The sequence below is a fragment of the Peromyscus maniculatus genome, chromosome 14 (assembly GCF_049852395.1).
Source record: "Peromyscus maniculatus bairdii isolate BWxNUB_F1_BW_parent chromosome 14, HU_Pman_BW_mat_3.1, whole genome shotgun sequence".
In the NCBI taxonomy this organism is placed as follows: domain Eukaryota; kingdom Metazoa; phylum Chordata; class Mammalia; order Rodentia; family Cricetidae; genus Peromyscus; species Peromyscus maniculatus.
Genome location: NC_134865.1, coordinates 72,758,564 through 72,770,693, shown reverse-complemented (window position 1 = coordinate 72,770,693; position 12,130 = coordinate 72,758,564). Strand labels below are relative to the sequence as shown.

The window sequence follows — 12,130 nt, the reverse complement described above, 5'->3', positions numbered from 1 at the left end:
CAAGGAGGTATAGAGAGACTTTGTGTCAATTTTTTTCAAAGAATATGACAATTTTGCCCTACATAATATAAATGAATTTGAACAGGTTGGTGGTGATGAACGCCCTTAATCCTACCACTCTGGAGGCAGAGGCAGGGATATTACTGGGAGTTCAAGGCCAACCTGATCTATAGAGTGAGTTCCAAGACAAATGGCTACACAGAGAAACCCTGTCTCAAAAACAAAACACAAAAGTGAAGAGAGAGAGAGAGAGAGAGAGAGAGAGAGAGAGAGAGAGAGAGAGAGAGAGAGAGAGAGAGAGAGAAGGAGGGAGAGAGAGAGAGAGAGGGAGAGAGAGAGAGAATTTGAATCTTTGTCATAAAGGATGTTTCTGTTTCTAAGTATTATCTGATAGACACAAAACCAAAGTTAATAGGGTTTGAGGCTAGATAGGTAGCTCAATGATTAAAAGTATATACTGCTTTTGTGGAAAACTCAAGTTCAGTTCCCATCACCAACCTCAGGCACTCAGAACAACTTGAAACTCCAACTCCAGGAGATTCGATGCCTCTGCTCTCTGAGGGTACCTATACCCACATACACAAACGCATAATAACTACACATAATTAATTTGTTTTTTAGTCTTTCAAGACAGAGTTTCTCTGTGTGGCTTTGGAGCCTGTGCTGGAACTCACTCTGAAGAACAGGCTGGCCTCAAACTCACAGAGATCTGCCTGCCTCTGTCTCCCAAGTGCTGAGATTAAAGGCATGAGCCACCACCACCCGGCAAATTAAAACCTTTTTAATTTAGTGAAGGATTTAGTTTTTACTCTGAGTAACTGTTAAGGTTTTGCTAGAAAATGACTGGTCTGACTTGAGGTTAACAAGATCACTTTGTCTTTGTGACTAGGCAGGTAATATAGACAGGCCACAGAGGAAGGCAGAGAAGCCAGCCAAAGGCAAGTCATTGGGTGGGAGATCATGTCAAACCTTAGGTTCCTATTTCTTCTCCAATTGTCAAACCTGCACCTTGTCAGGCCAAGCAGGCACAAGGCTCTGGGTTCAATCTCCAGCACATGAAGGGAGGGGTAAAAAGAGAGGAGGAAGGACTGCGGTAAATCTGAAGGCCACCAGGTGGTTCACTTCTGAACCCTAGCACTTGGGATTCTGAGACAGGAATATCATTAATTTGGGGTAAGCCTCAGCTACAAAGCAAGAGCCTTACTGTTTTTCTCTTTTATTGAAAAAAATCAAAATATATTTTGATCAAGTTTCCCCTCAAAAAATACATTTTGATCAATTCTTCCCAGATATTCCATAACAATCTATTCTTCCAACTTTATGTTCCCCCCTAAAAACAAACAACAAACACACAATACTCCCCCACAAAAACAGAAACCAAAATATACAAAGGAACAATAAGAAAAAATGCCCAAACAAAACAAAATAAGACAAAAAAAATCTACAAAAATACTGTTGAGTTTGTTTTGTGTTTGCTGACTCTTCCTGGGCATGAGACCTACCCTGCCTGAACAGGCTCTGTGTGTGGGTGTGTTCCCATATCTACTACAGGAAGTGTCTATAGTAGTGAGGCACTAACATGTGTGTATAGAAGAATGTCACTGAAAGTCATTTTATTGCTATGTTCCTTTAGCAGAATAATAGTATTTGATTTTCCCCTAGGCCATAGCATATATAGTTTCAAGTTCTTCACCACTTTATCAGTGTCAGGTGTGACTTCCATCTCATGGAGTGGGCCATAAATCCATTCAAAAAGTGGTTAATTACTTCCATAATGTTTGTGGCAGTGTAGTGCCACTATGTCTTGCAGACAGGTCACTGTTGTAAATCACAGGATTTGTAGCAGGGTTGATAATTAACTATCTCCTCTGGTAGCATGCACACAGAGTACCTTCTAGTACCATGAACACTAATCGGTAGGTATGAAGCTTCTAGTTAGGTACCAGCTTGTCTTCTCTGTGTTTAATGAGATATATTAAATGTTGTCTTCATCAAAAGGCCTTACCAGCACTTTGTGGAGAGTATCCAATGCCCTTGGTGATAGCCTGTGATGCTTGTGGCTTTTCATGGGGCCCTTTAGCCAACAACTCAACAAGATGTAACCCATTCTTGGCACTGAAGGTTTTACATGGTGGCATAAGATGTCTAGTTGGAACATTGTCCTCCTTATTATTTGTTGACTCCATTTAGATTCCTTTTATATATGAATATAGTTTAGGCACAGTAGTAGGTTTCCATATGATTTTTAAATGAACTTTGATGTTAATTATTCCTCCCATGTATTCCCTCCTTTTACCCTTCTCTTTAATCCATATCCCTATTTAATCTTCCTATTTTTGTTTCCCTTTGTCTCTCCATAACAATATATTCTATATATTTGGATCTTCTTTCTCCATCTTCTAGCTAATTTGGCTAATGATTTTTCAATCTTCTATTTTCTCTAAGAACCAACTCTTCATTTCAGGATTTTTGTATTGTTTCTCTTGTTTTGATTTCAGTCCTGAGGTTGATTATTTCTTGCTGTCTGTTCCTTTGGGGTGTTAATTCTTCTTGTTGTTCTAGAGCTTTCAGCTGTGCCACTAAGTTACTAATATGAGGTCTCTCCAATTTTTAATGTAGGCACTTAGTGCTGTGAACTTGCCTCTTATAACTGCTTTCATTGTGTCCCATAGGTTTGGGTATGTTGTGTTTTCATTTTTATTATTTCTTTCTTAATAGCTGTCTTAACCCATTTTTTCATTCAGTGGTGAGTTGGTGTCCATGAGTTTGTATACTTCCTGTTGTTGATGATATCCAGCTGTAATCCATGGCAGTCAGATAGGATGCATGGTGTTATTTCACTTTTATTATATCTGTTGAGACTTTCTTTGTATCCAAGTACGTGGTCAATTGTGGAGAAAGTTCCATGAGTTGCTGAGAAGAAAGTATATTCTTTGTGTGGGGGTGAATTACTCTGTATATGTCTTTTGGGTTCATTTGATTTATGATATTCATCTCCAGCATTTCTCTGTTTAATTTTGTCTGGATGACCTGTCTATTGGTGAGGACCAAAGTTCAGATCTCAGTACCCATGTCAGTTGTCTCACTACTGTCTGTAACTCAAGCACCAGGGAATCTAATGACCTCTTCTATCCTCTCTGGAAACCTAGACATACATGTATGTTCATACACATGCAGAGGCACACAGATGCTCCAGTAATTAAAAATATTTTTTAAACTTTTCAAAGAATTCTTTGTATGTTTGAGATATGAGTCTATTATCAGATATGTGTATTGCAAAATTTTTCCCAGTCTATGACTTGTCTAGTAATTCAGTTAACAATGTCATGAAACAGAAACTTAATTTCAATGAAATTAAGTATCTTGCTCATAGACCTGTTGTTAGCTGTCCATCTGTTACCTTATTGCCAAACTAAAACGTGTCTAGAGTTATCTTTGAAAAGATATACCTGGGCAGTGGTGTTGCACGCCTTTAATCCCAGCACTTGGAAGGCAGAGGCAGGTGAATCTCTGTGAGTTCGAGGCCAGCCTGGGCTACCAAGTAAGTTCCAGGAACGGCACAAAGCTACACAGAGAAACACTGTCTCAAAAAAAAATAAATAAATAAAAAATTAAAAATTAAAAAAAAGATCTAACTGTGGCACTTCACATCTATATTAATGGCCCATTTGACTAAATTTTATGAATTTGTAAGTTCTTTATCTAAGTTGTTTCTTTGCTTCTGAATGTCCTAGTCTTCCAGCCATGTGTTAAAAAGACTATACTTAATTTCTTCAATTTCCTTTGCTTCTTTCTGAGAGATTAGTGTCAGTATTCGTATGAGTTTACTTCTAGATTTTCTGTTCAATTTCCTTAATGTCCGGTCTGCCCCTCAAAACACACAGTCTAAATGACTGTAGCTATATGGTAAGTCCTGAAAATGTTAGTAACAATTCTAAAAATTTGTTTTATAAACTTATAGAATTGATATTATGTTATAGTATTACAGTATATTATTATTTTAATTATTCTCATCTTTTGTCTGTCCATGTAACATTTATAACTAAATTTTGAATATTGATAAAATTAATTTTTAGGATTTATTTGGAATTGTATTAAATATCAATCTTTCAAACTCTCCCTCTCTCCCATATTTTTCTATATATCCAAGTTCAGCCTCAGAATCAAATTTCTCTGCTTTCTCCTTTTTTCTTGATGTTACATGATTGATGCTATAGTTTTAATTTGAAATCTAGAGCTGCAAAGTTAGCTCAGCAGTTAAAAGCATTTGTGTTTCTTACAGAAGAACCAGTTTGATTTGCAGCATCCATATGGTGGCTCATAGCCATCTGTAACTCCAGTCCCAGAAGCCCTGACATCCTCTTATGCTTCTGCTAGCACCAGGCATGTACATGGTATACTTACATACATGCAGCCAAAACAATAATACGCATAATAAATCTAATTTTTTTCATTTAAATTAGAAGTCTAAATATTCATGGTTGAAATACAGGAAATTATTGAAAAAGAACACAAGGAAGGAAGAAAAAGACAGGTAAAGAATGAAGGGGGAGAGAAAAGGAAGATTCTTCTGGGTGTTTTGTTTTGTTTTGTTTTGTTTTGTTTTGTTTTGTTTTGTTTTTACCTGCTGGAAACTTGTTTTAGATTTATATTGTTTAGCTAATGTGTACGCATCTTGCTTGCACACATGTATGTGTATACTGATATTTTATTTGTGGGGAAATGTGATTTTATTTGCATGTTAATAAATAAAGTTACGTGGGCATCAGAGCTAATAGCAAGCCATATGGCAGAAGTCTGGCAGTGGTAGCACATGCCCTTAATCCTATCACATGGCAGGAAAAGTCTGTGTGTTCAAGGACACAGCCAGCTTTGTGACACATGCCTTTAATCCAAGTACCAACTATAGAGACCTGGAGGTCTGTATAGACAGGCAGTGAGGAAGAAGTCTTGTGGTTAGGTTTAGAAACAATGAGAAGGCAGAACAGAAAGTCAATAAAAAGACAGACACACAGAAAGTAGGTCTCTTTCTGAGGGGAAGGATGACAGCGAGGGATAAGAAGGCGGTCTTGGTCTTAGCTCTTGGCTGCTACTCTGACCTCTTGGGCATTTAACTCTGCATTTGACTACGTTTCCTATTTAAATCAGGGACACGATGAAAAGGCCAAATCTAAGAATAATAGGGATAGAAAAAGGAGAAGAATATCTACTCAAAGGCACAGAAAATATATTTTAAAAAAATCATACAAGAAAACTTTCACAACTTAAAGAAATACCTATGAAGATACAAGAAGCTTATAGAACTCCAAGGAGACTAGACCCAAAAAAGGTCCCCTCACCACTAAACATAAAGAATAAAGAATATTAAGAGCAGCAAAGAAAAAATGCCAAGTGACTTATAAAGCCAAACCCATCAGAATAACTCCCGACTTCTCAATGGAGACTTTGAAAGCCAGAAGGTCCTGGACAGATGTAATGCTGACACTAAGAGACCATGGATACCAGCCTAGACTAATATACCCAGGAAAATCACCATAGACAGAGTGAACAAGACATCTCAAGACAAAACTATTTAAACAATACCTATTCATAAATTCAGCCCTACAGAAAGAACTAGAAGGAAAAATCCAAACTAAGGAAATCAGATACATCCATGAAAACACAGGAAATAGATAACCCCACAGCAGTAGATCCCAAAGAAGAGAAATACACACACTCTACCACCAAAAGATAATAGTAATTAACAGTCACTGGTCATTAATAACCCTTAATATCAAGGGACTTAATTTACCTATAAAAAACACACAGGCCGGGTGGTGGTGGCACAAGCCTTTAATCCCAGCACTTGGGAGGCAGAGGCAGGCAGATCTCTGTGAGTTCGAGGCCAGCCTGGTCTCCAAAGTGAGTTGCAGGAAAGGCGCAAAGCTACACAGAGAAACCCTGTCTCGAAAAACCAAACACACACACACACACACACACACACACACACACACACACACACACACGATAACAGAATGGATATGAAATCAGGACCCATCCTTCTGCTGCATACAAGAAACACACCTCAACTTAAAGACAGACACTAACTCAGAGAAAAAGGCTGGGAAAATACTTTTTAATCAAATGGACTTAAGGAGCAAGCTGGTGTAGCTATCCTAATATCTAACAAAATAGACTTCAAACTAAAATCAATCAAAAGAAATAGGGAAGGACATTACATACTCATCACAGGAAAGATCCACCAAGATGAAGTTTCAATTTTGGACATTTATACCCGAAATATAAGAGCACCAAAATATGCAAAAGAAACATTAATAAATATGGTGATATTTTATTTGTGCTGAAATGTGATTTTATTTATATGTTAATAATATTGCCTGGGGATCAGAGCTAAGAGTAAGCCATTAAGCAGAAGTCTGGTAGTGGTAGCACATGCCCTTAACCCAAAACATGGCAGGCGAAATCACTGTGTTCAAGGACATAGCCATCATGGTGGCACATGTCTTTAATCCCAGTACCAACCATAGAGACCTGGAGGTCTGTATAGACAGGCAGTGACTAAGAAGTCATTTAGTTGTGTTTAGAACTAACGAGAAGGCAGAACAGAAAGTCAATAAAAAGACAGGACACAGGAAAAGTTCTCTCTCTCAGGGGAAGTGACATCAGTGAGTGCTAAGATAAGGTTGTCTTAGCTCTTGGCTATTGCTCAATCTCTGAGCTTTTAACTCTTTATTTGGCTCTGTGTTTCTTATTTAATAAGACCATTTAGAATTACATCTACATTTGTCACCCATGTGTCAAGAATTCATTAAAAACCATTGGTGGATACAGGTCAGGCTTGGCCCAGCTCAGCCCAGCTCAGCCCAGCTGGGTCCGGCTTGGCCCCAACTTAGCCAGAGTTTACAGGCCCTAAGCCTGGCCAAAGTTACTTGTCCGATTGCACTCAGTCACAGCTGCACTAGACCATAGCTGCAGCTGAAGCTGCTTGAGGCCAAATCACCAACTCATGTGATCATAGCTTAAGGAAGCCATAGCTCAGGCTTTAATCAGCTCAAGAGGGAGCACGTGAATAGATTTAAGCTTTTAGCCAGAACGCGTGGCTACCCTTCCTTCCTTCCTTCCTTCCTTCCTTCCTTCCTTCCTTCCTTCCTTCCTTCCTTCCTTCCTTCCTTTCTTCCTCTCTCTCTCTCTCTCTCTCTCTCTCTCTCTCTCTCTCTCTCTCTCTCTTTCTTTCTTTCTTTCTTTCTCTCTTGGTCTTTGGATTCCCATCTCAGACACTAGGTAGCTGTTTTGAAATTCCCTCAGATTTCTACTGTTCTACACAGACTTGGTAAGTCAATTAAGATATCAGATATTTTAAAAGAAAAAACTACTTAAAAGAGAAAAAAATTTTCCATATTAAAAAAAGGGGTATTATTTGTACATTAGAAGGAAATTGGTCTTTGTTTGATAAAACTTTAGGCAGTCTGAAAATGGAACAATTATATGAGAAGCATAATGTTGATGGGATATACATTACACCAATTTTGCATATTATTCCTTTCCTTATCCTTATTTTACTATTTAAAAAGATAGACAATTTAAGTGCCAGGATAAATGCTGTGGGATGTTCTGTATGTCCTGTGGGAGCCCATTCTTGGGTTCCTCCTGGCTTTACCCAGCAGGTCCGCATAGAGGATGATTAGGACCATGGGCCTGAGTGCAGGTGTCTGAGATGGTCTACACTTGGATGTGCTGTGGGATGGTCTGTATGTCAAATTTCTCTGATTGGTCAATAAATAAAACACTGACTGGCCAGTAGCTAGGCAGAAAGTATAGGAGGGACTAACAGAGAGGAGAAAAGAAAGAACAGGAAGGCAAAAGGAGTCACTGCCAGTTGTCGCCAGGACAAGCAGAATGTGAAGATGCCAGTAAGCCATGAGCCACATGGCAAGGTATAGATTTATGAAAATGGATTAATTTAAGCTATAAGAACAGTTAGTAAGAAGCCTGCCACGGCCATACAGTTTGTAAGCAAAATAAGTCTCTGTGTTTACTTGGTTGGGTCTTAGCAGCTGTGGGACTGGCAGGTGACAAAGATTTGTCCTAACTGTGGGCAAGGCAGGAAAACTCTAGCTACAAATGGTGCCCAATGTGTTAGCAAGAGTTTCCACCTAAAACCTGAGAAAGGATTCTAAAACAGAGCTAAAAACAGTTTCCTAATTATCTCTCTCAAATGAGCAGCAGCTTGCCAGTTTGAGCTACTGGTGCATTCCTAGCGTGTATGTTCGATCTGCTGTATTGTGGGAAGGAGGCCTCTGCAAGTGGCACATTAAGCTGCGTGGTAGAATTAGCCTTTGCTTGTACAAAACAAAACAAGAGGTTTCTGGACTACATGCTGTTTGGATAAAAGCATAGACCCATGATAGCTCCCAGAGCTGGCGGTAAACGTGCCATGTTGGGAAGCTGAGGTGGGCAGAGCCAGCAGCCATAGCACTGATTCAGTCTTACAAATGCTGCAGTTTAAAGCAATAGATTCACAATAAGACAGATTAGATTCACAATAAGACAGATTCAGATGGAACAAGACTTTAAATGCTTTACAATGTGTGTAAAATATACGTAGGCTTGAAAGAGACAAAAAAAGTGATATATACAGTTATATAAACAAATACATGGTATTAAAAATAAAATCTTTAAAGAGACAGTAAAATTAATATAAAAATAAGCCATGTAAAGATGAATATTACACAGAGAATCTGGATTGTGTTGTCTTTGGGAATTTTAGCTGCAGAAAAACATTTGATCGTAAAAGATATTGAGTTAAACCAATATGTATATATTAAAGATACCTTGACTTCAAAAGTTGGATGTAAGGATGTGTTGCTTTGGAAAAGAGACTCTGCTTTTGTTCCCACAGAAAGCCAAAGGCTATGGATTTGTTCCAGATTAAGATATATCAGGTTTGACCAACCAAGACTCCCTGAAAGTTTTCCAATGTCACCATGGCCCAGATGATCCAACATCCAGATCGGATTCAAGACAACTGGCTCAGACAATACAGCTTCATGGACTATTCCATAATCCTAACATTTTCTTTGTATCCCCATAAGATACAGCGCCACCCTCCAACAGGAAGTAGTAAGAGAAGCTGCACCCAAATTCCCAAATTATATGTAATTTTACTTTGTTAAGGTTAGAAGCTTCCTTTTTGAAAAAAAGGGGGGAGTGCTGTGGGATGTTGTGTATGTCCTGTGGGAGCCCGTTCTCGGGTTCCTCTTGACTTTAGCCAGCAGGTCCGCAGAGAGGATGATTAGGACCACGGGCCTGAGTGCAGGTATCTGAGAGGGTCCACACTTGGCTGTGTTGTGGGATGGTCTGTATGTCAAATTTCTCTGATTGGTCAATAAATAAAACACTGACTGGCCAGTGGCTAGGCAGGAATGATAGGAGGGGCTAACAGAGAGAGGAAAAGAAAGAACAGGAAGGCAGAAGGAGTCACTGCCAGCTGCCGCTAGTACAAACAGAATGTGAAGATGCCAGTAAGCCACGAGCCATGTGGCAAGGTATAGATTTATGGAAATGGATTAATTTAAGCTATAAGAACAGTTAGTAAGAAGCCTGCCATGGCCATACAGTTTGTAAACAATATAAGTCTCTGTGCTTACTTGGTTGGGTCTGAGCAGCTATGGGACTGGCAGGTGACAAGGATTTGTCCTGACTGTAGGCAAGGCAGGAAAACTCTAGCTACAGATAAAAACAGCTTTAGAAAAACCTGTTACAATGAATTATAGAGAAATTCAGACTCAGACAGAAGAATTTAATCATGAAATTATTACAGGATTGGATTATAAGCTTATAGAAAGAAAGCCTGTTTTCAAACAATCAAACTTAATTTATGTATTAACCATACAGCAGCTAACTGGTCAAGTGAATGCAAAAAATAATTGACTCCCATTGAAATGTTAGATTTAAGAAGGTTTAAGGAGGCAATAGTATCTTATGGCATGCATTCCCCATTTGTAAAGCAAATGTTAAACTCCTGGTCAACTTGTAATAAGATTAATCCACAGGACTGGAAAGAGCTGCTAAATGCTGTCCTGGATGCCAGTACACAGCTGCAGTGGAAAATGTGGTTCAGAGATGAAGTTAAAACCATAGAAAGTCAGTGGAGGGCTAGAGGTGTAGAAATGTTCCAGGATCAGCTTGTTGGAGAAGGCCAATATGCCGCAATACAAAGACAATGTTTATATGATATCCAAACCCTAATTCTATGTCGAATGGCAACCTTGAATGCATGGGACAGAATTGAGGAAGCAGGAAAGAAAACTGAGTCATTCACAAAAGTTATACAGGGCCCAAAAGAATCCTTCATGGATTTCTTACAAAGACTGACTTCAGCAGTAAATAGAATGGACCCGAATTCAGAAGTTAGCCAGATAATATTTGAATCTTTGGCTTTTGAGAATGCGAATGCAGCATACAAGAGAATAATCAGCTGTTAAATGCAAGATCTGCACCCTTCTAAGTTTGGATAAGAGACATGTTTAATGTTGAGTCTCATGGCCATGATGATATGTGTATAGGAGAAGCAATTTCAAGAGGTTTGAGGAATGTCAGATGTTTTGGATGTGGAAAACAAGGACATTTGAAAAGGGACTGTAAACAGGGCATTCCTAGAAAGAATGTTTATTCAAGGAACAGTGGCAACAGAATGCCCCTTCCTTCTGGAATATGCAGAAAGTGTGGTAAGGGTAAACATTGAACCAACAAACATAGATCAACAAGAGACAGACAAGGTAATCTTTGCCTTGGTCTTTGGGAAATTCCCAGAGGGGCCTCAGGCAGGACCCCTCAACAAATACAGTTCCTTCCTTTCCTGCAGTTGTAGAAGAAACCTAACTCAGAGCAATTAAATAACCAAATGCCAATTGGAATAAACCATCTTCAGGAGGTAAACGTTCAGCTGTTAGGAATTGGAACATTATGTCAAGTGAAACAGAATGCAAGATGGCTCTAATGTATAGGTCCAGAAGGACAGAGAGGAAAATTAAAATCCTATGTGGCTAACATAGATATGAACTTGTGGGGTCAAGACCTATTACAACAATGGAATACACAGATTAGCATCCCTCCAACCTCAGAAACAAACCATAAATTAACACATGTTTCTGAGAGAAATATTAGAAGGTATTATTCTAATGAGTGGTCACCAGCCATCCAGAATGTACAAGAACAGGGCAAAACAATTGATGATCTTCCAAAGACACCAACAGCTCTACCTTTAAAATGGTTGACAGACAATCCTATATGGGTTTAGCAATGGCCTTTAACAACAGAGAAACTCCAGGCTTTAGAAAAGCTGGTAGAAGAGCAGTTAAATGCTCTGCATATTGAAGAATCAACCAACCAGTCCTTGGAATTCTCCTGTATTTGTTATTAAAAAGAAATCTGGTAAATGGAAAATGGTAACAGACCTTAGAACATTCAACAAAGTAACTCAGCCAATGGGCTCTCTACAATCTGGAATTCCTTTGCCTACTCTGTTATCTAAAGGATGGCCTCTTGTAGTTGCTCATTTAAAAGACTGTTTCTTTTCAATACCTTTACAAGAAAAAGACAGAGAAATATTTGCCTTCACGGTGCATACTTATAATTCTCAACCGGTTAAAAGATATCAATGGAGAGTCCTCCCACAGGGAATGTTGAAAAGCCCAACCCTGTGCCAATATTTTGTACAACAGCCATTGGAAGTGATACGTAATAACATTTTCTAAATTCAAAATTTATCATTATATGGATTATATTTTACTAGCTGATGCAAATGCAGATACTTTAGAAAGAACATGTGAAGAAATAAAGAAAATTTGCCTTGCTGGGGATTATTAATTGCTCCTGAAAAGATATAAAGAGGAGATTTTATTAATTATTTAGGATATAAAATAGGTCTACAAAAAATTAGATCCCCAAAGGTGCAAATTAGAAGAGATCAATTACAGACTCTTAATGACTTTCAAAGATTATTTGGAGACATTTCTCATCTACAAACTATTGTTGGAGTAAAAAAATGATGATCGGAATAATTTGTTCAAAACCTTAAAAGGTGACAAGGACTAAAATAGTCCAAGAGAATTATCACCTGAAGCCGAGA

General features: G+C 38.5%; 1 protein-coding gene across 7 annotated transcripts in view; it reads left to right on the top strand.

Annotated features, from left to right (window-relative positions):
- Positions 1-12,130, top strand: part of LOC143266738 (cation channel sperm-associated auxiliary subunit beta-like) — a 167,839-nt gene that overhangs the window by 110,609 nt on the left and 45,100 nt on the right. The gene's annotated exons all lie outside the window — the stretch shown is intronic.